At 49.1% G+C, this 25,319-nt stretch overlaps 9 non-coding genes and 2 pseudogenes across 9 annotated transcripts; all 11 read right to left on the bottom strand.

Moving 5' to 3' along the window:
* Positions 1-778: 778 nt before the first annotated feature.
* On the bottom strand, positions 779-942 carry LOC113082475 (U1 spliceosomal RNA). The gene has a single exon (XR_003282691.1). It is a non-coding gene; the product is annotated as a U1 spliceosomal RNA (small nuclear RNA).
* A 373-nt stretch (positions 943-1,315) lies between these two features.
* On the bottom strand, positions 1,316-1,505 carry LOC113082470 (U2 spliceosomal RNA). Its single transcript, XR_003282687.1, has one exon. It is a non-coding gene; the product is annotated as a U2 spliceosomal RNA (small nuclear RNA).
* A 2,634-nt stretch (positions 1,506-4,139) lies between these two features.
* LOC113082474 (U1 spliceosomal RNA) lies at positions 4,140-4,303 on the bottom strand. Its single transcript, XR_003282690.1, has one exon. It is a non-coding gene; the product is annotated as a U1 spliceosomal RNA (small nuclear RNA).
* Positions 4,304-4,677: 374 nt separating this feature from the next.
* LOC113082469 (U2 spliceosomal RNA) lies at positions 4,678-4,868 on the bottom strand. The gene has a single exon (XR_003282686.1). It is a non-coding gene; the product is annotated as a U2 spliceosomal RNA (small nuclear RNA).
* A 2,051-nt stretch (positions 4,869-6,919) lies between these two features.
* LOC113082473 (U1 spliceosomal RNA) lies at positions 6,920-7,083 on the bottom strand. The gene has a single exon (XR_003282689.1). It is a non-coding gene; the product is annotated as a U1 spliceosomal RNA (small nuclear RNA).
* Positions 7,084-7,457: 374 nt separating this feature from the next.
* LOC113082471 (uncharacterized) lies at positions 7,458-7,633 on the bottom strand (annotated as a pseudogene).
* A 6,958-nt stretch (positions 7,634-14,591) lies between these two features.
* LOC113082476 (U1 spliceosomal RNA) lies at positions 14,592-14,755 on the bottom strand. Its single transcript, XR_003282692.1, has one exon. It is a non-coding gene; the product is annotated as a U1 spliceosomal RNA (small nuclear RNA).
* Positions 14,756-15,129: 374 nt separating this feature from the next.
* Positions 15,130-15,304, bottom strand: LOC113082472 (uncharacterized; annotated as a pseudogene).
* Positions 15,305-22,887: 7,583 nt separating this feature from the next.
* Positions 22,888-23,051, bottom strand: LOC113082466 (U1 spliceosomal RNA). Its single transcript, XR_003282682.1, has one exon. It is a non-coding gene; the product is annotated as a U1 spliceosomal RNA (small nuclear RNA).
* A 373-nt stretch (positions 23,052-23,424) lies between these two features.
* Positions 23,425-23,615, bottom strand: LOC113082468 (U2 spliceosomal RNA). Its single transcript, XR_003282685.1, has one exon. It is a non-coding gene; the product is annotated as a U2 spliceosomal RNA (small nuclear RNA).
* Positions 23,616-25,073: 1,458 nt separating this feature from the next.
* Positions 25,074-25,244, bottom strand: LOC113082467 (U1 spliceosomal RNA). Its single transcript, XR_003282684.1, has one exon. It is a non-coding gene; the product is annotated as a U1 spliceosomal RNA (small nuclear RNA).
* Positions 25,245-25,319: the final 75 nt, after the last annotated feature.

The following is a 25,319-nucleotide window of genomic DNA, read 5'->3' as shown; positions in this document are numbered from 1 at the left end:
TCTGTCTGCAACGTCACCGGGCCTTGTCCCGATCGGCCACGGTGAACCTCAGCACGGAAAGTACGCAGGGTCGCTCGTAACTCCCAAAGCGGTTGGTCGCAGGAGCCACGTGCCTTATGTCATCGGAATCCTTGGCTCGAGCGAACGAGACGCAGGTCTTCAGATTGGCTCGTCGCTCTGACGAAATTTTCGGGGTATTTTGGATTTTGTCGAAAACCTTCTTTTGCAACCTAGCGCCAGGTATTTGGCCCAGTCCCACCCAAATCAGCACAGAAAGCTTCTCTGGAGTCTGACTGTCAATAATCATCCAAAAAAAGAGGAAATTTCCATTCACCTTGGCGAGGGGACCTCAAAACGTGCTAAGGTGGCGTGTCCGAGGTGGCTCGAATGGCTATAACTCCGGAAGGAGTGAGATCCCTTCACCCAAATCGGCACACCTGTGCAGGCTCAGTCCGAGGCCAGGTGAAAAAGGGCGCGGCGACAGGCCACTAGGTGGCGCTGTAAGCGACAACAAAATTAATACGAATCGAAAAAAAGGACAAACAAACAACATGGAGACAGATACAGCTAGGCTGCAGTCAGTCCAATCTACTTTCAAAGTAAGGTCTGCGCTATGTTCGAACTAAACTACCCACCAGGGTCTGATTTTTCAAGAGCGCAAGTGACTTTGTTTCACAGGCGCACAACACGTATCTCGCATGTGACAGAACTCCCCATTCTGAAACGGAAATAAATAAAAAACTGTAAAAACCTCTTCTGCTTTGTTTCACCAACAATTTCAGGGAGAGCGCGAACGCAGTCCCCCACTACCATAAATTATGCAGTCGAGATTCCCGCATTTGGGGAATTCGCAGGGGTCAGCATGGCCGGAGTGCAATGGACAAGCCTCGCCCTGGGTGAACCGCCTTCTTGATCATGGTGTCTCCCCTGCCAGGTAAGTATGAAGGCCCAGGCGGTCAGCCAGAGGTCTGATTTGCATCTCTACCATCCTCACCAACGGTTAGCCCTCCGCCCCCGCTCCAGGAAAGGAAGGACGGGTGCCTTCCGTTACTGGCCTGGAAACTGCCAAGCTCATGGGCCGGTGCTTCCCAACGCCAGTTTTAGATGACTCTCTTTAAACAAACACACCTGATTCGATGCACCACCTCGTCTGTGAAAGACTTCAAGACCTCAGGTGGGTGCATCGTTAGTGGAAGAGTCCAAGACCCCAGGAGACACATCAGAAAAAAAGTTTGCAATAAACCACAGCATCTGCAATGGCAGCTCTCATTCCTTGTTCTGCTATTCGACACAATAAATGGCAATCCCCAAAAAGGGAAAGCACACCGTTCCTGGAGACACTGCAATACCAGGCCGATGCATGGAGTGGACGGAGCAAGCCCCGGCTCCAGCTCCGTGATCTAAAAATCCATTTAATATGTAGTCCCCGGATGGGGACGTATCAGATATTAAACTGATAAGAACAGATACTACACTTGATCTTAGCCAAAAGGCCGAGAAGCGATGCTGCTAAGACGCAGCAGGGAGGAAGCCGGACACGGCGATGCCCATCTCGGCTTTGGTAAGTTTTGGGAGACCTAAAAACGCTGGGGGATGGTGGTAGCCTCCCCTGTCTACAACGTCCCGGCCTCGTCCGATCGGCCGACGGAAGTACGGCATCGCTCGTAACTCCCAAACGGTTGGTCGCAAGAGCCACGTGCCTATGTCATCGAATCCTTGGCTCGAGCCGAACGAGACGCAGGGTCTCAGATGTGGCTCGTCGCTCTGACGAAATTCGGGTATTTGGATTTTGTCGAAAACCTTCTTTTGCAACCTAGCGCCAGGTATTTGGCCCAGTCCCACCCAAATCAGCACAGAAAGCTTCTCTGGAGTCTGACTGTCAATAATCATCCAAAAAAAGAGGAAATTTCCATTCACCTTGGCGAGGGGACCTCAAAACGTGCTAAGGTGGCGTGTCCGAGGTGGCTCGAATGGCTATAACTCCGGGAAGGAGTGAGATCCCTTCACCCAAATCGGCACACCTGTGCAGGGGCTCAGTCCGAGGCCAGGTGAAAAGGGGCGCGGCGACAGGCCAGTAGGTGGCGCCGTAAGCTGAAAATAGTGAAAATGTAATGTAAAAAGACAATCAAACAAAGATGAAAACACCCGAAACACTGCGGGATCGTAGTACCCTCCCCTGTCTGCAACGTCACCGGGCCTTGTCCCGATCGGCCTGACGGTGGAACTGCAGCGACGGAAAGTACGGCATCGCTCGTAACTCCCAAACGGTTGGTCGCAGAGCCACGTGCCTTATGTCATCGGAATCCTTGGCTCGAGCCGAACGAGACGCAGGTCTCAGATTGGCTCGTCGCTCTGACGAAATTTTCGGGTATTTTGGATTTTGTCGAAAACCTTCTTTTGCAACCTAGCGCCAGGTATTTGGCCCAGTCCCACCCAAATCAGCACAGAAAGCTTCTCTGGAGTCTGACTGTCAATAATCATCCAAAAAAAGAGGAAATTTCCATTCACCTTGGCGAGGGGACCTCAAAACGTGCTAAGGTGGCGTGTCCGAGGTGGCTCGAATGGCTATAACTCCGGGAAGGAGTGAGATCCCTTCACCCAAATCGGCACACCTGTGCAGGGGCTCAGTCCGAGGCCAGGTGAAAAGGGGCGCGGCGACAGGCCAGTAGGTGGCGCCGTAAGCTGAAAAATAGGGAAAATGTAATGTAAAAAGACAATCAAACAAAGATGAAAACACCCGAAACACTGCGGGATCGTAGTACCCTCCCCTGTCTGCAACGTCACCGGGCCTTGTCCCGATCGGCCTGACGGTGGAACTGCAGCGACGGAAAGTACGGCATCGCTCGTAACTCCCAAACGGTTGGTCGCAGAGCCACGTGCCTTATGTCATCGGAATCCTTGGCTCGAGCCGAACGAGACGCAGGTCTCAGATTGGCTCGTCGCTCTGACGAAATTTTCGGGTATTTTGGATTTTGTCGAAAACCTTCTTTTGCAACCTAGCGCCAGGTATTTGGCCCAGTCCCACCCAAATCAGCACAGAAAGCTTCTCTGGAGTCTGACTGTCAATAATCATCCAAAAAAAGAGGAAATTTCCATTCACCTTGGCGAGGGGACCTCAAAACGTGCTAAGGTGGCGTGTCCGAGGTGGCTCGAATGGCTATAACTCCGGGAAGGAGTGAGATCCCTTCACCCAAATCGGCACACCTGTGCAGGGGCTCAGTCCGAGGCCAGGTGAAAAGGGGCGCGGCGACAGGCCAGTAGGTGGCGCCGTAAGCTGAAAAATAGGGAAAATGTAATGTAAAAAGACAATCAAACAAAGATGAAAACACCCGAAACACTGCGGGATCGTAGTACCCTCCCCTGTCTGCAACGTCACCGGGCCTTGTCCCGATCGGCCTGACGGTGGAACTGCAGCGACGGAAAGTACGGCATCGCTCGTAACTCCCAAACGGTTGGTCGCAGAGCCACGTGCCTTATGTCATCGGAATCCTTGGCTCGAGCCGAACGAGACGCAGGTCTCAGATTGGCTCGTCGCTCTGACGAAATTTTCGGGTATTTTGGATTTTGTCGAAAACCTTCTTTTGCAACCTAGCGCCAGGTATTTGGCCCAGTCCCACCCAAATCAGCACAGAAAGCTTCTCTGGAGTCTGACTGTCAATAATCATCCAAAAAAGAGGAAATTTCCATTCACCTTGGCGAGGGGACCTCAAAACGTGCTAAGGTGGCGTGTCCGAGGTGGCTCGAATGGCTATAACTCCGGGAAGGAGTGAGATCCCTTCACCCAAATCGGCACACCTGTGCAGGGGCTCAGTCCGAGGCCAGGTGAAAAAGGGCGCGGCGACAGGCCACTAGGTGGCGCTGTAAGCGACAACAAAATTAATACGAATCGAAAAAAAGGACAAACAAACAACATGGAGACAGATACAGCTAGGCTGCAGTCAGTCCAATCTACTTTCAAAGTAAGGTCTGCGCTATGTTCGAACTAAACTACCCACCAGGGTCTGATTTTTCAAGAGCGTAAGTGACTTTGTTTCACAGGCGCACAACACGTATCTCGCATGTGACAGAACTCCCCATTCTGAAACGGAAATAAATAAAAAACTGTAAAAACCTCTTCTGCTTTGTTTCACCAACAATTTCAGGGGAGAGCGCGAACGCAGTCCCCCACTACCATAAATTATGCAGTCGAGATTCCCGCATTTGGGGAATTCGCAGGGGTCAGCATGGCCGGAGTGCAATGGACAAGCCTCGCCCTGGGTGAACCGCCTTCTTGATCATGGTGTCTCCCCTGCCAGGTAAGTATGAAGGCCCAGGCGGTCAGCCAGAGGTCTGATTTGCATCTCTACCATCCTCACCAACGGTTAGCCCTCCGCCCCCGCTCCAGGAAAGGAAGGACGGGTGCCTTCCGTTACTGGCCTGGAAACTGCCAAGCTCATGGGCCGGTGCTTCCCAACGCCAGTTTTAGATGACTCTCTTTAAACAAACACACCTGATTCGATGCACCACCTCGTCTGTGAAAGACTTCAAGACCTCAGGTGGGTGCATCGTTAGTGGAAGAGTCCAAGACCCCAGGAGGACACATCAGAAAAAAAGTTTGCAATAAACCACAGCATCTGCAATGGCAGCTCTCATTCCTTGTTCTGCTATTCGACACAATAAATGGCAATCCCCAAAAAGGGAAAGCACACCGTTCCTGGAGACACTGCAATACCAGGCCGATGCATGGAGTGGACGGAGCAAGCCCCGGCTCCAGCTCCGTGATCTAAAAATCCATTTAATATGTAGTCCCCGGATGGGGGACGTATCAGATATTAAACTGATAAGAACAGATACTACACTTGATCTTAGCCAAAAGGCCGAGAAGCGATGCTGCTAAGACGCAGCAGGGAGGAAGCCGGACACGGCGATGCCCATCTCGGCTTTGGTAAGTTTTGGGAGACCTAAAAACGCTGGGGGATGGTGGTAGCCTCCCCTGTCTACAACGTCACCGGGCCTCGTCCCGATCGGCCTGACGGAAAGTACGGCATCGCTCGTAACTCCCAAACGGTTGGTCGCAGAGCCACGTGCCTTATGTCATCGGAATCCTTGGCTCGAGCCGAACGAGACGCAGGTCTCAGATTGGCTCGTCGCTCTGACGAAATTTTCGGGTATTTTGGATTTTGTCGAAAACCTTCTTTTGCAACCTAGCGCCAGGTATTTGGCCCAGTCCCACCCAAATCAGCACAGAAAGCTTCTCTGGAGTCTGACTGTCAATAATCATCCAAAAAAAGAGGAAATTTCCATTCACCTTGGCGAGGGGACCTCAAAACGTGCTAAGGTGGCGTGTCCGAGGTGGCTCGAATGGCTATAACTCCGGGAAGGAGTGAGATCCCTTCACCCAAATCGGCACACCTGTGCAGGGGCTCAGTCCGAGGCCAGGTGAAAAGGGGCGCGGCGACAGGCCAGTAGGTGGCGCCGTAAGCTGAAAAATAGTGAAAATGTAATGTAAAAAGACAATCAAACAAAGATGAAAACACCCGAAACACTGCGGGATCGTAGTACCCTCCCCTGTCTGCAACGTCACCGGGCCTTGTCCCGATCGGCCTGACGGTGGAACTGCAGCGACGGAAAGTACGGCATCGCTCGTAACTCCCAAACGGTTGGTCGCAGAGCCACGTGCCTTATGTCATCGGAATCCTTGGCTCGAGCCGAACGAGACGCAGGTCTCAGATTGGCTCGTCGCTCTGACGAAATTTTCGGGTATTTTGGATTTTGTCGAAAACCTTCTTTTGCAACCTAGCGCCAGGTATTTGGCCCAGTCCCACCCAAATCAGCACAGAAAGCTTCTCTGGAGTCTGACTGTCAATAATCATCCAAAAAAAGAGGAAATTTCCATTCACCTTGGCGAGGGGACCTCAAAACGTGCTAAGGTGGCGTGTCCGAGGTGGCTCGAATGGCTATAACTCCGGGAAGGAGTGAGATCCCTTCACCCAAATCGGCACACCTGTGCAGGGGCTCAGTCCGAGGCCAGGTGAAAAGGGGCGCGGCGACAGGCCAGTAGGTGGCGCCGTAAGCTGAAAAATAGGGAAAATGTAATGTAAAAAGACAATCAAACAAAGATGAAAACACCCGAAACACTGCGGGATCGTAGTACCCTCCCCTGTCTGCAACGTCACCGGGCCTTGTCCCGATCGGCCTGACGGTGGAACTGCAGCGACGGAAAGTACGGCATCGCTCGTAACTCCCAAACGGTTGGTCGCAGAGCCACGTGCCTTATGTCATCGGAATCCTTGGCTCGAGCCGAACGAGACGCAGGTCTCAGATTGGCTCGTCGCTCTGACGAAATTTTCGGGTATTTTGGATTTTGTCGAAAACCTTCTTTTGCAACCTAGCGCCAGGTATTTGGCCCAGTCCCACCCAAATCAGCACAGAAAGCTTCTCTGGAGTCTGACTGTCAATAATCATCCAAAAAAAGAGGAAATTTCCATTCACCTTGGCGAGGGGACCTCAAAACGTGCTAAGGTGGCGTGTCCGAGGTGGCTCGAATGGCTATAACTCCGGGAAGGAGTGAGATCCCTTCACCCAAATCGGCACACCTGTGCAGGGGCTCAGTCCGAGGCCAGGTGAAAAAGGGCGCGGCGACAGGCCACTAGGTGGCGCTGTAAGCGACAACAAAATTAATACGAATCGAAAAAAAGGACAAACAAACAACATGGAGACAGATACAGCTAGGCTGCAGTCAGTCCAATCTACTTTCAAAGTAAGGTCTGCGCTATGTTCGAACTAAACTACCCACCAGGGTCTGATTTTTCAAGAGCGTAAGTGACTTTGTTTCACAGGCGCACAACACGTATCTCGCATGTGACAGAACTCCCCATTCTGAAACGGAAATAAATAAAAAACTGTAAAAACCTCTTCTGCTTTGTTTCACCAACAATTTCAGGGGAGAGCGCGAACGCAGTCCCCCACTACCATAAATTATGCAGTCGAGATTCCCGCATTTGGGGAATTCGCAGGGGTCAGCATGGCCGGAGTGCAATGGACAAGCCTCGCCCTGGGTGAACCGCCTTCTTGATCATGGTGTCTCCCCTGCCAGGTAAGTATGAAGGCCCAGGCGGTCAGCCAGAGGTCTGATTTGCATCTCTACCATCCTCACCAACGGTTAGCCCTCCGCCCCCGCTCCAGGAAAGGAAGGACGGGTGCCTTCCGTTACTGGCCTGGAAACTGCCAAGCTCATGGGCCGGTGCTTCCCAACGCCAGTTTTAGATGACTCTCTTTAAACAAACACACCTGATTCGATGCACCACCTCGTCTGTGAAAGACTTCAAGACCTCAGGTGGGTGCATCGTTAGTGGAAGAGTCCAAGACCCCAGGAGGACACATCAGAAAAAAAGTTTGCAATAAACCACAGCATCTGCAATGGCAGCTCTCATTCCTTGTTCTGCTATTCGACACAATAAATGGCAATCCCCAAAAAGGGAAAGCACACCGTTCCTGGAGACACTGCAATACCAGGCCGATGCATGGAGTGGACGGAGCAAGCCCCGGCTCCAGCTCCGTGATCTAAAAATCCATTTAATATGTAGTCCCCGGATGGGGGACGTATCAGATATTAAACTGATAAGAACAGATTTTTTTCTTTCGAAAAAGTTTTATTGTCACCATTTACATTTTTTCCATTTGCATTTTTTCTTTTTCACACAACATTTTCTTTTTAATCACACATTAAAACAAGCAATATAATATATAATAAATACACATGGTAAAATGAAAGAAACAATCATTGTTAAAAAGCATTTGATTAAAACCACAGTGTTTTGCTTGTTTTTAAAAGTCCATTATTGAGGTGTGTTTAAAAGGTGCGGTCAGTTCCAAAAGTAAAATACAAATTTTAAAAAAAGCAAACAAGCCTCGTATATATATATGTTAATAAAACCTCTTTCATGATAAAACAATAAAAACACCAATTAAAAATCATCTATTGTGCAAGACCGGGGGTGAGTCCTTATCAAGTGGGTCATCACCCCACTCTCCAGAACAGGGACATGAGATGCTACTTTATGGACTCAGCGGAGATCCCCTCTCCTCCGGCCCGCTGGCCCGCTGTTCCCGTAGCCAGAGTGGTGAGGGTGCATCTACGGGCGGCCAGGGTCGGTGCCTGCCGGGACCCTCTCCGTGCGACCCCGGCCCCCCCGTCCGAATATCGTCGTCCGGTACCCCTGCAGCATTGATGTTACCTTTAGCTCGCATGCATGGAGGGTTACCGTAACGCGCTTCCCCACCAGCAGGTTTCTGGTGGCCCAGATGGCATCCTTGATGACGTTGAGGGTGAGCCAGAGCGAGGTAAATTTCTGTGCCGTCAAGTCCTTCAAGCCCCGGCCCACCCCAAGGATGGCGAGCTGGTACCCGAACTGGGCCCCACCCGCTGGTAGGCACGGGAAATACAGGGGGCCGGTCTTGGCCCACAGGTCCCGCGCAGTGCTGCACTCCCAGAGCAGGTGGTGGACGGTCTCCGGGGAATTGCAGCCGGACCGCGGGCAGATGGGGTTCTTGGCCATGCCTCTGGAGTGCATAACCGCCCTGACCGGGAGGATCTCATGAGCCACCATCCACGATAAGTCCTTGTGCCTGTTCTGGAGAGCGGGGTGAGCCGCGTTCCGCCAAACCTGTTTGGCCTCACTTGGTGTGAGGCCCGGAACTGGACTCACCGGTTCCCGGTCCTGCACAACAGAGATGAGAGACTTGTGTTGAGTTAAAATGGTGACATCTTCACTCTCTAAAAGGTATTTCTTTAAAAACTTTTTTATAAAACTGTACTCTTTGGGCAAGTTAAAAGACACTGGGGTTTTCAAGTCCACTGGTAAAATTTTCAGTGTTCGTAGGTAAGACCCCATCCAAAATCGCGCCATTGCAGCCGTCTTGTTTTCTTTGGATGGGGTCGTGGCATAACTAATGTGCAGGGCGGTGAAGCGGCTGCCTAAAAACAGGTGGGGGTCTGGGAGGCCTTTTCCACCGTTCTCCGGCCTTTTCTTGATGGTCTCCCTCTTCAGGCGCTCCCACTTGGACCCCCACAGGAAGTAAAACACCGCCCTCTCCAGTTTCCCCAGGAACCACCGAGGGGGGCTAAAAACAGAACAGACAAGTAAAATCAGAGGTAAAATCACAGATTTAAAAATTAAAACCTTGCCTTCCATCGTCATCTGTCTTAGTCCCCAAAACCCCAGTCTTTTCCTAACTTTCCCTAACAAGTCAGTCCAGTTTTCCCGTCCACCCCCGTCTTTATCAAATTTAACGCCTAAAATCTTAAAATCGTTGTCTTTAAAAACCAAATCAAGTCCTCCTGTGTCCACGTCTCCCCACGGCCCGAAGAGCTGGGCCTCGGACTTGTTTCTATTGAGTTTGGCGCCCGAGGCCCGACCGTACCAGTCAGTCAAGTCCAGTGCTCTTCGTATTGATAAAACGTCTGTGGCTAAAAGAGTTACGTCGTCCATATATAAAACACAGGTCGCCGTCAGTCCCCCCGTCCCAGGAACGTCCAGTCCTTTGATCCATTTGTCCCTTCTCAAGATCTGTGCCAGTGGCTCGATGCAAGCCACATACAGAAGAGGAGATAAAGGACATCCCTGACGGACACCACTGTGTATGTTCACAGCTTTGGAAAGATGCCCATTTATTAGAATTTTGCTGACTATTCCCTTGTACAGCAGTCCCACCCAGGCTATAAACCTCTTTGGAAACCCCATTTTCTCCAGAACCTGGAAGAGGTACTGGTGCGAGACTCGATCAAATGCTTTTTCAAAATCTAAATTTAGGACTACTAGCCGAATATTTCTGTCTCTCGCGTAACAGATGGCGTCTCTAATCAGCACTAGGTTGTCTGTTATCTTTCTTCCGGGCACAGAACAAGCTTGATCCGGGTGAATCACGTCCTCTAAAACAGTTGACATGCGTGTTGCTAAAACTTTGCTAAAAAGTTTATAATCGAAATTTAAAAGTGTTATGGGTCTCCAGTTTTTTAAGTCAGTCCGGTCACCTTTTTTGTGAAGTAAAGAAACTATCCCTATTCTAAAACTGTCTGGAAGTCTGTCGAGGGTCTCAAACTCTTTAAAAACTGTCAAAAGCTCTTGTCCTAAAATGTCCCAAAATGTTAGATAAAACTCCAGGGGAAGTCCATCCACTCCTGGGGACTTCCCCTTTTTAAAACCTCCAAGAGCTTTTTGGGTTTCTAAAATGTTCAAATCTTGGGCTAAAATCTCATTTTGACAGTCGACCCTTTTCTCAACAAAATTTAAAACTTCTTTTACGGTGTCTGAGTGTACCTTTTTAAAACTATATAAAGCCCCATAAAATTTTTCCACATCCTCTAAAATCTCTTTTGTTGTGTTAACCTCCCTATCCCCTGTTTTAACCCTGGTTAACCCCCCACCCCTTGTTATTATTTTCTTAAAAAAATATCTGGTACACTTTTCCCCTTCTTCAATTTCTCTCTCTTTGCTTCTTAAAAGGACCCCTTTACTTTCTATATTGGCTAAAACTGACATTTCCTTTTTTACATCCTGGATTTCATTGTTAAAATCAAAACCATTATTTAAAAGATTAAAATACCTTTGTAGTCTTTTTTGCAACCCCAACATGCATTTCTTTTCCCTACTCTTCTTTTCTTTCCCTATCTTTCTAAAAAACTGTCTCGTCCGGTCCTTTACCATCTCCCACCACTGTGCACGTGTATCATAAAAGTCTTGGAGGGTCTGCCATTGGCTGAACTGTTCCCTATATTCTAAAATTACATTTTTGTCTTCCAACAGGGAACAGTTCAGCTTCCACAGCCCTCCCCCTACCGTCACACCCATGGGCAGTGAAAGGGTGCAAGACAGCATCATGTGATCAGAGAAAAAAAGGGGGGTTAATGTAGCATCGGTTGGCGGGCAGTCTCTTGTAAACACGTAGTCGATTCGAGAGGCTTTGGTACCATCACCACTGAACCAGGTGAAGCCCTCCTCTCTTTGATGCAAAATTTTAAAACAGTCGACTAAATTAAAATCTCTGACTAAACCCTGCAATAAAACCGACGTTTTGTCCACTCTGAAATCCTCCCCTACCCTTTTCCTGTCTGTTTTAGATAAAACACAATTAAAATCCCCTGCTACCATTAGGGGAGCCCTACCTAACATGTGGGGTTGCAAGTCTTCTAAAAGCTCATATCTTTCGTTCTTTTCCGTAAAACCATATACATTAAGAACATTAAAATCCCTGTCTAAAAAGGTCAGATTTACTAAAAGTGCCCGGCCTTGCCTCACCACAGTGCTGCCCTTCACCAAGATGTTAGGATTATTAATTAAAACCGCAACTCCGTCGTTTTTGTTAAAATTTGATCCGCTCCATATGGAGGCTCCTGCGGACCATAGCTCTTCCATTTTTGTGTACCTAGTTAAAAAGGGCAGAGAACACTCTTGTAATAAAAACAAATCTGACTTAAAAGATTTTAAAAGGGACAAAATACTCTGTGCTCTAATGGTGGACCTCACACTTCTGACATTGATAGTAGAGATGGTGAGGGCCATGAGCAGTAGGGTTAAAAAGGTATGAGGCATTTAAAACAGAAGACAATAAAAAGACTACAAAAATATGATTAAAATCATGTTACATCTTGTAGCATTTGTCTTTCCTTTTCCCCAGATGAGCTGAGGTCAGGAGGGCAAATGCCTGTCGCTTCAGAGGCCACAGAGGGAACCTCTTGTGGCTCCTTTGGCGATGATGCTGTTAGCTTAATGTGCAAAAAGGAAACCTCATTAGGGGACTCTAGGGGCCACATGCGCTCCAGATCTACCGAGTCGGAACTATCGAGCTTATATGCTGCCCTAGATTTTTTCTCCTCCGTTACAATCAGAGGAGACCCCGCAGGTCTTTTTTGCACCTGAGCATTAGGGAGTGAACACTCTGTCTCACTCCCGGTGGATTCTTCCACCCCATCCGAAACTGTTACCAGTGATTCTTCCTCACTTTCCTCCCCTTCCATTACCACTTCCTGTTCCGTTGCCTCCGCCCCTGTGGCCGCCCCACTTCCTCCTTCCTGCCCAATCCCTGAGGCCGGCTGGGAATTTGTAATTCCCGCCAAAACCTCAGGGACCGCCTCCTCTCTCCTTTGTTCCTTCGTTTGTTGCCCATGTGGGGCGGCCATTTTTAGCTTGTTGGCAAAACTTTTAGGGCAGTCTCTGTAGAGATGGTTTGTTTCTCCACAAAGATTGCACCGTCTGCCATTGGTACAGTCATCAAAACTGTGACCAATTTCTCTACACTTCCCACAGATTAACTCTTGGCATGCTTCAGCTAGATGACCAAACATTCCACACTTTCTGCAGAGTTTGGGCATTCCTTGATAATGTATGTAGCCTCTGTTCTCTCCGAGCACAATCATGGAAGGCAGATGTTTCAGGCCCTGGTAGCCCCCAGCGTCTTCCCATTGTTTAATGGGAATTCGCCAGGAGCATGTCCAAATGCCATCTTCATCTAACACTTTGACAGGCTGGCCTCGAACAGTGCAAAATCTACCCAACCAAACACAAATATCATCTCCAGTCACGGTTTCATTGAACATCCTGACAATCACAGTTTTAAGTGTGTTATCAGAAAGTTTCTCAACAGTGAACATGGAAAACTGGGCTTTAACTGATTCAAACCTTTGCCAAAAGTCACTAAGTAGGGAAGCGGTTTTAAAACTAACATCAAATCCTTTGTTCAAGGGCAGAGTCATCAAACAATTCAGGTCGTCACATTTGAAAGCTAAGGTCTTTTGGATCAGCTTCCTGGAAAAGTCCATACGGGACATTCCCAGGAGCTTCCCCTCACCCTGCCTGAATAAAAAACGCACGCTGTGGTGCCTCCGCACGCCGGCACGGGCAGCCGACATGATAGAGGCACCAACAGCCTAAAAACTTAAAACAACAATAAATACAACAATAAATAACAAAATAAATAATTAAAAGACCTTACCTTAAAACTTGTTGGAGCCCGAAGCAGCAGAGTTCAATATACCTCCCGAAGTTGTGTGACTCAAGATATGAAGGGATCTCGAGTCAGGAAACCTCCAAGAGGCGATCGCAGTCTCAACCGTCCGACAAGATACTTGATCTTAGCCAAAAGGCCGAGAAGCGATGCTGCTAAGACGCAGCAGGGAGGAAGCCGGACACGGCGATGCCCATCTCGGCTTTGGTAAGTTTTGGGAGACCTAAAAACGCTGGGGGATGGTGGTAGCCTCCCCTGTCTACAACGTCACCGGGCCTCGTCCCGATCGGCCTGACGGAAAGTACGGCATCGCTCGTAACTCCCAAACGGTTGGTCGCAGAGCCACGTGCCTTATGTCATCGGAATCGTTGGCTCGAGCCGAACGAGACGCAGGTCTCAGATTGGCTCGTCGCTCTGACGAAATTTTCGGGTATTTTGGATTTTGTCGAAAACCTTCTTTTGCAACCTAGCGCCAGGTATTTGGCCCAGTCCCACCCAAATCAGCACAGAAAGCTTCTCTGGAGTCTGACTGTCAATAATCATCCAAAAAAAGAGGAAATTTCCATTCACCTTGGCGAGGGGACCTCAAAACGTGCTAAGGTGGCGTGTCCGAGGTGGCTCGAATGGCTATAACTCCGGGAAGGAGTGAGATCCCTTCACCCAAATCGGCACACCTGTGCAGGGGCTCAGTCCGAGGCCAGGTGAAAAGGGGCGCGGCGACAGGCCAGTAGGTGGCGCCGTAAGCTGAAAAATAGTGAAAATGTAATGTAAAAAGACAATCAAACAAAGATGAAAACACCCGAAACACTGCGGGATCGTAGTACCCTCCCCTGTCTGCAACGTCACCGGGCCTTGTCCCGATCGGCCTGACGGTGGAACTGCAGCGACGGAAAGTACGGCATCGCTCGTAACTCCCAAACGGTTGGTCGCAGAGCCACGTGCCTTATGTCATCGGAATCCTTGGCTCGAGCCGAACGAGACGCAGGTCTCAGATTGGCTCGTCGCTCTGACGAAATTTTCGGGTATTTTGGATTTTGTCGAAAACCTTCTTTTGCAACCTAGCGCCAGGTATTTGGCCCAGTCCCACCCAAATCAGCACAGAAAGCTTCTCTGGAGTCTGACTGTCAATAATCATCCAAAAAAAGAGGAAATTTCCATTCACCTTGGCGAGGGGACCTCAAAACGTGCTAAGGTGGCGTGTCCGAGGTGGCTCGAATGGCTATAACTCCGGGAAGGAGTGAGATCCCTTCACCCAAATCGGCACACCTGTGCAGGGGCTCAGTCCGAGGCCAGGTGAAAAAGGGCGCGGCGACAGGCCACTAGGTGGCGCTGTAAGCGACAACAAAATTAATACGAATCGAAAAAAAGGACAAACAAACAACATGGAGACAGATACAGCTAGGCTGCAGTCAGTCCAATCTACTTTCAAAGTAAGGTCTGCGCTATGTTCGAACTAAACTACCCACCAGGGTCTGATTTTTCAAGAGCGTAAGTGACTTTGTTTCACAGGCGCACAACACGTATCTCGCATGTGACAGAACTCCCCATTCTGAAACGGAAATAAATAAAAAACTGTAAAAACCTCTTCTGCTTTGTTTCACCAACAATTTCAGGGGAGAGCGCGAACGCAGTCCCCCACTACCATAAATTATGCAGTCGAGATTCCTGCATTTGGGGAATTCGCAGGGGTCAGCATGGCCGGAGTGCAATGGACAAGCCTCGCCCTGGGTGAACCGCCTTCTTGATCATGGTGTCTCCCCTGCCAGGTAAGTATGAAGGCCCAGGCGGTCAGCCAGAGGTCTGATTTGCATCTCTACCATCCTCACCAACGGTTAGCCCTCCGCCCCCGCTCCAGGAAAGGAAGGACGGGTGCCTTCCGTTACTGGCCTGGAAACTGCCAAGCTCATGGGCCGGTGCTTCCCAACGCCAGTTTTAGATGACTCTCTTTAAACAAACACACCTGATTCGATGCACCACCTCGTCTGTGAAAGACTTCAAGACCTCAGGTGGGTGCATCGTTAGTGGAAGAGTCCAAGACCCCAGGAGGACACATCAGAAAAAAAGTTTGCAATAAACCACAGCATCTGCAATGGCAGCTCTCATTCCTTGTTCTGCTATTCGACACAATAAATGGCAATCCCCAAAAAGGGAAAGCACACCGTTCCTGGAGACACTGCAATACCAGGCCGATGCATGGAGTGGACGGAGCAAGCCCCGGCTCCAGCTCCGTGATCTAAAAATCCATTTAATATGTAGTCCCCGGATGGGGGACGTATCAGATATTAAACTGATAAGAACAGATTTTTTCTTTCGAAAAAGTTTTATTGTCACCATTTACATTTTTTCCATTTGCATTTTTTCTTTTTCACACACCATTTTCTTTTTAATCACACATTAAAACAAGCAATATAATATATAATAAATACACATGGTAAAATGAAAGAAACAATCATTGTTAAAAAGCATTTGATTAAAACCACAGTGTTTTGCTTGTTTTTAAAAGTCCATTATTGAGGTGTGTTTAAAAGGTGCGGTCAGTTCCAAAACTAAAATACAAATTTTTAAAAAAAGCAAACAAGCCTCGTATATATATATGTTAATAAAACCTCTTTCATGATAAAACAATGAAAAACACCAATTAAAAATCATCTATTGTGCAAGACCGGGGGTGAGTCCTTATCAAGTGGGTCATCACCCCACTCTCCAGAACAGGGACATGAGATGCTACTTTATGGACTCAGCGGAGATCCCCTCTCCTCCGGCCCGCTGGCCCGCTGTTCCCGTAGCCAGAGTGGTGAGGGTGCATCTACGGGCGGCCAGGGTCGGTGCCTGCCGGGACCCTCTCCGTGCGACCCCGGCCCCCCCGTCCGAATATCGTCGTCCGGTACCCCTGCAGCATTGATGTTACCTTTAGCTCGCATGCATGGAGGGTTACCGTAACGCGCTTCCCCACCAGCAGGTTTCTGGTGGCCCAGATGGCATCCTTGATGACGTTGAGGGTGAGCCAGAGCGAGGTAAATTTCTGTGCCGTCAAGTCCTTCAAGCCCCGGCCCACCCCAAGGATGGCGAGCTGGTACCCGAACTGGGCCCCACCCGCTGGTAGGCACGGGAAATACAGGGGGCCGGTCTTGGCCCACAGGTCCCGCGCAGTGCTGCACTCCCAGAGCAGGTGGTGGACGGTCTCCGGGGAATTGCAGCCGGACCGCGGGCAGATGGGGTTCTTGGCCATGCCTCTGGAGTGCATAACCGCCCTGACCGGGAGGATCTCATGAGCCACCATCCACGATAAGTCCTTGTGCCTGTTCTGGAGAGCGGGGTGAGCCGCGTTCCGCCAAACCTGTTTGGCCTCACTTGGTGTGAGGCCCGGAACTGGACTCACCGGTTCCCGGTCCTGCACAACAGAGATGAGAGACTTGTGTTGAGTTAAAATGGTGACATCTTCACTCTCTAAAAGGTATTTCTTTAAAAACTTTTTTATAAAACTGTACTCTTTGGGCAAGTTAAAAGACACTGGGGTTTTCAAGTCCACTGGTAAGATTTTCAGTGTTCGTAGGTAAGACCCCATCCAAAATCGCGCCATTGCAGCCGTCTTGTTTTCTTTGGATGGGGTCGTGGCATAACTAATGTGCAGGGCGGTGAAGCGGCTGCCTAAAAACAGGTGGGGGTCTGGGAGGCCTTTTCCACCGTTCTCCGGCCTTTTCTTGATGGTCTCCCTCTTCAGGCGCTCCCACTTGGACCCCCACAGGAAGTAAAACACCGCCCTCTCCAGTTTCCCCAGGAACCACCGAGGGGGGCTAAAAACAGAACAGACAAGTAAAATCAGAGGTAAAATCACAGATTTAAAAATTAAAACCTTGCCTTCCATCGTCATCTGTCTTAGTCCCCAAAACCCCAGTCTTTTCCTAACTTTCCCTAACAAGTCAGTCCAGTTTTCCCGTCCACCCCCGTCTTTATCAAATTTAACGCCTAAAATCTTAAAATCGTTGTCTTTAAAAACCAAATCAAGTCCTCCTGTGTCCACGTCTCCCCACGGCCCGAAGAGCTGGGCCTCGGACTTGTTTCTATTGAGTTTGGCGCCCGAGGCCCGACCGTACCAGTCAGTCAAGTCCAGTGCTCTTCGTATTGATAAAACGTCTGTGGCTAAAAGAGTTACGTCGTCCATATATAAAACACAGGTCGCCGTCAGTCCCCCCGTCCCAGGAACGTCCAGTCCTTTGATCCATTTGTCCCTTCTCAAGATCTGTGCCAGTGGCTCGATGCAAGCCACATACAGAAGAGGAGATAAAGGACATCCCTGACGGACACCACTGTGTATGTTCACAGCTTTGGAAAGATGCCCATTTATTAGAATTTTGCTGACTATTCCCTTGTACAGCAGTCCCACCCAGGCTATAAACCTCTTTGGAAACCCCATTTTCTCCAGAACCTGGAAGAGGTACTGGTGCGAGACTCGATCAAATGCTTTTTCAAAATCTAAATTTAGGACTACTAGCCGAATATTTCTGTCTCTCGCGTAACAGATGGCGTCTCTAATCAGCACTAGGTTGTCTGTTATCTTTCTTCCGGGCACAGCACAAGCTTGATCCGGGTGGATCACGTCCTCTAAAACAGTCGACATGCGTGTTGCTAAAATCTTACTAAAAAGTTTACAATCAAAATTTAAAAGCGTGATTGGTCGCCAGTTTTTCAAGTCAGTCTTGTCTCCTTTCTTATGTAATAATGAAACTATCCCTACTCTAAAGCTGTCAGGAAGTCTGTCAAGAGTCTCAAATTCTTTAAAAACGGTCAACAGTTCGTGTGCTAAAATGTCCCAGAAAGTCAGATAAAATTCAAAGGGAAGTCCGTCAATGCCAGGGGACTTCCCTTTTTTAAAATGTTTTAAAGCTTTCTGAATTTCTAAAACTGTAAAATCCTGGGATAAAAGCACATCTGGGCTCTTTACCTTTTTATTTAAAAAGGTTAAAACTTCCTCTAAAACCCCATTATGAGCCTCTTTTGCACTATATAAATTATTATAAAAGTTTTCAGTTTCATTTAAAATCTCTTTTGTGCCGCTTGCTTCCCTCCCGGTAAAAGTCTTCAAAGCAGAGATTGACCCACCCCGTGTAATAATTTTTTTAAAAAAGTATCTTGTGCATTTCTCCCCTTCTTCTATTTCTCTTTCTTTACATCTTAAAATAACACCCCTACTCTGAACTTCGAATAAAACTGACATTTCTTTCTTGACTTCTTTTATCTCTTCTGTAAAATCCAATCCACTGTTTAAAAGGTTAAAATATCTCTGCAGTCTTTTTTGCAGCCCCATCATGTGTCTTCTTTCCCTGTTCTTTTTCCTTTTCCCTATATTTCTAAAAAACTGTCTTGTCCGGTCCTTAACCACTTCCCACCACTGTGCACGTGTATCATAAAAGTCTTGGAGGGTCTGCCATTGGCTGAACTGCTCCCTATACTCTCTAACCACTTCTTCATCCTCTAATAGGGAACAGTTCAGCTTCCACAGCCCTCCTCCTACCGTCACACCCATGGAAAGTGAAAGGGTGCAAGACAGTATCATGTGATCAGAAAAAAAGGGAGGGGTCAATGTTGCATCGGTTGGCGGGCAGTCCCTTGTAAAAACATAGTCAATTCGAGAGGCTCTGGTGCCATCACCACTGAACCAGGTGAAGCCCTCCTCTCTTTGATGCAGTTGTTTAAAACAGTCAACTAACTTAAAATCCTTGACTAAATTTTGCAATAAAACCGATGTCTTATCGACCTTAAAATCTTCTCCTACTCTCTTCCTATCTGTTTTGGATAAAACACAGTTAAAATCCCCTGCTACTATTAGGGGAGCCCTGCCTAACATGTGGGGCTGCAGGTCTTCTAAAAGCTCAGATCTGTCATTTTTTTCTGTAAAACCATACACATTAAGAACCTTAAAATCCCTCCCTAAAAAAGTCAGGTTTGCTAAAAGAGCCCGCCCTTCCCTCACCACAGTGCTATCCTTCACCGTGATGTTTGAATTGTTGATTAAAATAGCGACACCGTCATTTTTGTTGAAGTTGGAGCCACTCCATATTGAGGGCCCCATGGTCCACATCTCCTCCAACTTTCTGTAACTATTTAAAAAGGGCAGAGCACACTCTTGCAGTAAAAACAAGTCTGACTTAAAACACTTTAAAAAGGATAAAATGCTCTGTGCTCGTAAGGTGGACCTCACACTTCTTACATTAATGGTAGAGATAGTGAGGGCCATGAGCAGTATGGTTAAAACAGTATGAGACATTTAAACAGAAGACAAAAAGACTACAAAAATATACTTAAAATCATGTTTTATCTTGTTTCACCTGCCCTTCCTTTCTCACAGATGAACTGGGTCCTGGAGAGCAGGTGCTCGACGCCTCGGGTGCTACAGAGAAATCCTCTTGTAACTCCCTAGGCGACGATGTTCTTAGCTTGATGTGCAAAAAAGATACCTCATTTGGGGACTCTAGGGGCCACATGCGTTCTTGATCTTCCAAATCGGAACTATCAAGCCGCTGTGCTGCCCTAGCTTTTTTCTCCTCGGTTTCCACCAGAGGAGATCCCGCAGGTCTTTTTTGCACTTGAGCATTTGGGAGTGAACACTCAAATTCACTCCCACTGGATTCCTGTACCAACTCTGACACCGTTTGTAGGGAGGAGCTTGTTTCTCCCTCGGTCACTTCTCCTTCCGTGCCTTTTTCCATTTCAATATCTGACTCCGCCCCTATGGCCGCCCCACTTCCTCCTTCCTGCCCAATCCCTGAGGCTGGCTGGGAATTTGAAATTCCCGCCAAAACCTCAGGGACCGCCTCCTCTTTCCTTTCTTCGTTTGTTTGGTGCCAATGTGGGGCGGCCATTTTGAGCTTGTTGGCAAAACTTTTAGGGCAATCTCTGTAGAGGTGGTTTGAATCTCCACAAAGATTGCACCGCCTGCCATTGGTACACTGTTCAAACCCGTGACCAATTTCTTTGCACTTCCCACAAACTAATTCTTGGCATACATCGGCTAAGTGACCAAATTTCCCACATTTCCGACATAACTTAGGCATACCCTGGTAATGAATGTAGCCTCTGTTCTCTCCAAGCACAATCATGGAGGGCAGATGTTTCAGGCCCTGGTAGCCCCCAGCGTCCTCCCATTGTTTAATGGGGATTCGCCAGGAGCATGTCCAGATACCATCTTCATCTAGCACCTTGACTGGCTGGCCTCGAACAGTGCAAAATCTACCCAGCCACACACATATATCTTCACCAGTCACAGTTTCATTGAACATTCTGACAATCACAGTTTTAAGTGTGTTGTCAGAAAGTTTCTCCACCATAAACATAGAGAACTGGGATTTAACAGATTCAAACCTTTGCCAAAACTCACTTAGCAGGGAAGCAGTCTTAAAACTCAAATCAAAACCTTTGTTCAGAGGCAGAGTCATCAAACAATTCAGGTCTTCAGGCTTAAAATGTAAGGTCTTTTGAACAAGCTTTCTGGAAAAGTCCATGCGGGACATACCCAGAAGCTTTCCATCGATCTCCTTGAATATAAAACGCACGCTGTGGTGCCTCCGCATGCCGGCACGAGCAGCCGACATGGTGGAGGCACCACCAGCACGCAGCGGCTAAAACAAACAATAAATTAACTAAATAAATTAGATAAAACCTTCTTACCTTAAAAACAAGTTGATTCTCCGCAAAGCGAGTCGTCTCCAATTAAAAGCCGCTTGTCAATTTACCTCTTGGAGGATAGAGGACTCGTGCCACAAGCCACACACGAGCCTAAAGGTCCACCTAGAGGCGATCGCTGTCTCAACCGTCCGACCAGACCACGTGATCTTAGCCAAAAGGCCGAGAAGCGATGCTGCTAAGACGCAGCAGGGAGGAAGCCGGACACGGCGATGCCCATCTCGGCTTTGGTAAGTTTTGGGAGACCTAAAAACGCTGGGGGATGGTGGTAGCCTCCCCTGTCTACAACGTCACCGGGCCTCGTCCCGATCGGCCTGACGGAAAGTACGGCATCGCTCGTAACTCCCAAACGGTTGGTCGCAGAGCCACGTGCCTTATGTCATCGGAATCCTTGGCTCGAGCCGAACGAGACGCAGGTCTCAGATTGGCTCGTCGCTCTGACGAAATTTTCGGGTATTTTGGATTTTGTCGAAAACCTTCTTTTGCAACCTAGCGCCAGGTATTTGGCCCAGTCCCACCCAAATCAGCACAGAAAGCTTCTCTGGAGTCTGACTGTCAATAATCATCCAAAAAAAGAGGAAATTTCCATTCACCTTGGCGAGGGGACCTCAAAACGTGCTAAGGTGGCGTGTCCGAGGTGGCTCGAATGGCTATAACTCCGGGAAGGAGTGAGATCCCTTCACCCAAATCGGCACACCTGTGCAGGGGCTCAGTCCGAGGCCAGGTGAAAAGGGGCGCGGCGACAGGCCAGTAGGTGGCGCCGTAAGCTGAAAAATAGTGAAAATGTAATGTAAAAAGACAATCAAACAAAGATGAAAACACCCGAAACACTGCGGGATCGTAGTACCCTCCCCTGTCTGCAACGTCACCGGGCCTTGTCCCGATCGGCCTGACGGTGGAACTGCAGCGACGGAAAGTACGGCATCGCTCGTAACTCCCAAACGGTTGGTCGCAGAGCCACGTGGCTTATGTCATCGGAATCCTTGGCTCGAGCCGAACGAGACGCAGGTCTCAGATTGGCTCGTCGCTCTGACGAAATTTTCGGGTATTTTGGATTTTGTCGAAAAACCTTCTTTTGCAACCTAGCGCCAGGTATTTGGCCCAGTCCCACCCAAATCAGCACAGAAAGCTTCTCTGGAGTCTGACTGTCAATAATCATCCAAAAAAAGAGGAAATTTCCATTCACCTTGGCGAGGGGACCTCAAAACGTGCTAAGGTGGCGTGTCCGAGGTGGCTCGAATGGCTATAACTCCGGGAAGGAGTGAGATCCCTTCACCCAAATCGGCACACCTGTGCAGGGGCTCAGTCCGAGGCCAGGTGAAAAGGGGCGCGGCGACAGGCCAGTAGGTGGCGCCGTAAGCTGAAAAATAGGGAAAATGTAATGTAAAAAGACAATCAAACAAAGATGAAAACACCCGAAACACTGCGGGATCGTAGTACCCTCCCCTGTCTGCAACGTCACCGGGCCTTGTCCCGATCGGCCTGACGGTGGAACTGCAGCGACGGAAAGTACGGCATCGCTCGTAACTCCCAAACGGTTGGTCGCAGAGCCACGTGCCTTATGTCATCGGAATCCTTGGCTCGAGCCGAACGAGACGCAGGTCTCAGATTGGCTCGTCGCTCTGACGAAATTTTCGGGTATTTTGGATTTTGTCGAAAACCTTCTTTTGCAACCTAGCGCCAGGTATTTGGCCCAGTCCCACCCAAATCAGCACAGAAAGCTTCTCTGGAGTCTGACTGTCAATAATCATCCAAAAAAAGAGGAAATTTCCATTCACCTTGGCGAGGGGACCTCAAAACGTGCTAAGGTGGCGTGTCCGAGGTGGCTCGAATGGCTATAACTCCGGGAAGGAGTGAGATCCCTTCACCCAAATCGGCACACCTGTGCAGGGGCTCAGTCCGAGGCCAGGTGAAAAAGGGCGCGGCGACAGGCCACTAGGTGGCGCTGTAAGCGACAACAAAATTAATACGAATCGAAAAAAAGGACAAACAAACAACATGGAGACAGATACAGCTAGGCTGCAGTCAGTCCAATCTACTTTCAAAGTAAGGTCTGCGCTATGTTCGAACTAAACTACCCACCAGGGTCTGATTTTTCAAGAGCGTAAGTGACTTTGTTTCACAGGCGCACAACACGTATCTCGCATGTGACAGAACTCCCCATTCTGAAACGGAAATAAATAAAAAACTGTAAAAACCTCTTCTGCTTTGTTTCACCAACAATTTCAGGGGAGAGCGCGAACGCAGTCCCCCACTACCATAAATTATGCAGTCGAGATTCCCGCATTTGGGGAATTCGCAGGGGTCAGCATGGCCGGAGTGCAATGGACAAGCCTCGCCCTGGGTGAACCGCCTTCTTGATCATGGTGTCTCCCCTGCCAGGTAAGTATGAAGGCCCAGGCGGTCAGCCAGAGGTCTGATTTGCATCTCTACCATCCTCACCAACGGTTAGCCCTCCGCCCCCGCTCCAGGAAAGGAAGGACGGTGCCTTCCGTTACTGGCCTGGAAACTGCCAAGCTCATGGGCCGGTGCTTCCCAACGCCAGTTTTAGATGACTCTCTTTAAACAAACACACCTGATTCGATGCACCACCTCGTCTGTGAAAGACTTCAAGACCTCAGGTGGGTGCATCGTTAGTGGAAGAGTCCAAGACCCCAGGAGGACACATCAGAAAAAAAGTTTGCAATAAACCACAGCATCTGCAATGGCAGCTCTCATTCCTTGTTCTGCTATTCGACACAATAAATGGCAATCCCCAAAAAGGGAAAGCACACCGTTCCTGGAGACACTGCAATACCAGGCCGATGCATGGAGTGGACGGAGCAAGCCCCGGCTCCAGCTCCGTGATCTAAAAATCCATTTAATATGTAGTCCCCGGATGGGGGACGTATCAGATATTAAACTGATAAGAACAGATACTACACTTGATCTTAGCCAAAAGGCCGAGAAGCGATGCTGCTAAGACGCAGCAGGGAGGAAGCCGGACACGGCGATGCCCATCTCGGCTTTGGTAAGTTTTTGGGAGACCTAAAAACGCTGGGGGATGGTGGTAGCCTCCCCTGTCTACAACGTCACCGGGCCTCGTCCCGATCGGCCTGACGGAAAGTACGGCATCGCTCGTAACTCCCAAACGGTTGGTCGCAGAGCCACGTGCCTTATGTCATCGGAATCCTTGGCTCGAGCCGAACGAGACGCAGGTCTCAGATTGGCTCGTCGCTCTGACGAAATTTTCGGGTATTTTGGATTTTGTCGAAAACCTTCTTTTGCAACCTAGCGCCAGGTATTTGGCCCAGTCCCACCCAAATCAGCACAGAAAGCTTCTCTGGAGTCTGACTGTCAATAATCATCCAAAAAAAAGAGGAAATTTCCATTCACCTTGGCGAGGGGACCTCAAAACGTGCTAAGGTGGCGTGTCCGAGGTGGCTCGAATGGCTATAACTCCGGGAAGGAGTGAGATCCCTTCACCCAAATCGGCACACCTGTGCAGGGGCTCAGTCCGAGGCCAGGTGAAAAGGGGCGCGGCGACAGGCCAGTAGGTGGCGCCCGTAAGCTGAAAAATAGGGAAAATGTAATGTAAAAAGACAATCAAACAAAGATGAAAAACACCCGAAACAGCGGGATCGTAGTACCCTCCCCTGTCTGCAACGTCACCGGGGCCTTGTCCGATCGGCCTGACGGTGGAACTGCAGCGAGGAAAGTACGGCATCGCTCGTAACTCCCAAACGGTTGGTCGCAGAGCCACGTGCCTTATGTCATCGGAATCCTTGGCTCGAGCCGAACGAGACGCAGGTCTCAGATTGGCTCGTCGCTCTGACGAAATTTTCGGTATTTTGGATTTTGTCGAAAACCTTCTTTTGCAACCTAGCGCCAGGTATTTGGCCCAGTCCCACCCAAATCAGCACAGAAAGCTTCTCTGGAGTCTGACTGTCAATAATCATCCAAAAAAAGGAGGAAATTTCCATTCACCTTGGGAGGGGACCTCAAAACGTGCTAAGGTGGCGTGTCCGAGGTGGCTCGAATGGCTATAACTCCGGGAGGAGTGAGATCCCTTCACCCAAATCGGCACACCTGTGCAGGGGCTCAGTCCGAGCCAGGTGAAAAAGGGCGCGGCGACAGGCCACTAGGTGGCGCTGTAAGCGACAACAAAATTAATACGAATCGAAAAAAAGGACAAAAAAACAACATGGAGACAGTACAGCTAGGCTGCAGTCAGTCCAATCTACTTTCAAAGTAAGGTCTGCGCTATGTTCGAACTAAACTACCCACCAGGGTCTGATTTTTCAAGAGCGTAAGTGACTTTGGTTTCACAGGCGCACAACACGTATCTCGCATGTGACAGAACTCCCCATTCTGAAACGGAAATAAATAAAAAACTGTAAAAACCTCTTCTGCTTTGTTTCACCAACAATTTCAGGGAGGGAGCGCGAACGCAGTCCCCCACTACCATAAATTATGCAGTCGAGATTCCTTGCATTTGGGGAGATTCGCCAGTGGGTCAGCATGGCGCGAGTGCAATGGACAAGCCTCGCCCCTGGGTGAAGGCCGCCTTCTTGATCATGGTGTCTCCCCTGCCAGGTAAGTATGAAGGCCCAGCGGTTCAGCCAGAGGTCTGATTTGCATCTCTACCATCCTCACCAACGGTTAGCCCTCCGCCCCGC

The sequence above is a fragment of the Carassius auratus genome, unplaced genomic scaffold, assembly GCF_003368295.1.
Source record: "Carassius auratus strain Wakin unplaced genomic scaffold, ASM336829v1 scaf_tig00036204, whole genome shotgun sequence".
Lineage (NCBI taxonomy): Eukaryota > Metazoa > Chordata > Actinopteri > Cypriniformes > Cyprinidae > Carassius > Carassius auratus.
The sequence above is the reverse complement of the archived record's forward strand: the minus strand, read 5'-3'. Positions and strand labels throughout refer to the sequence as shown.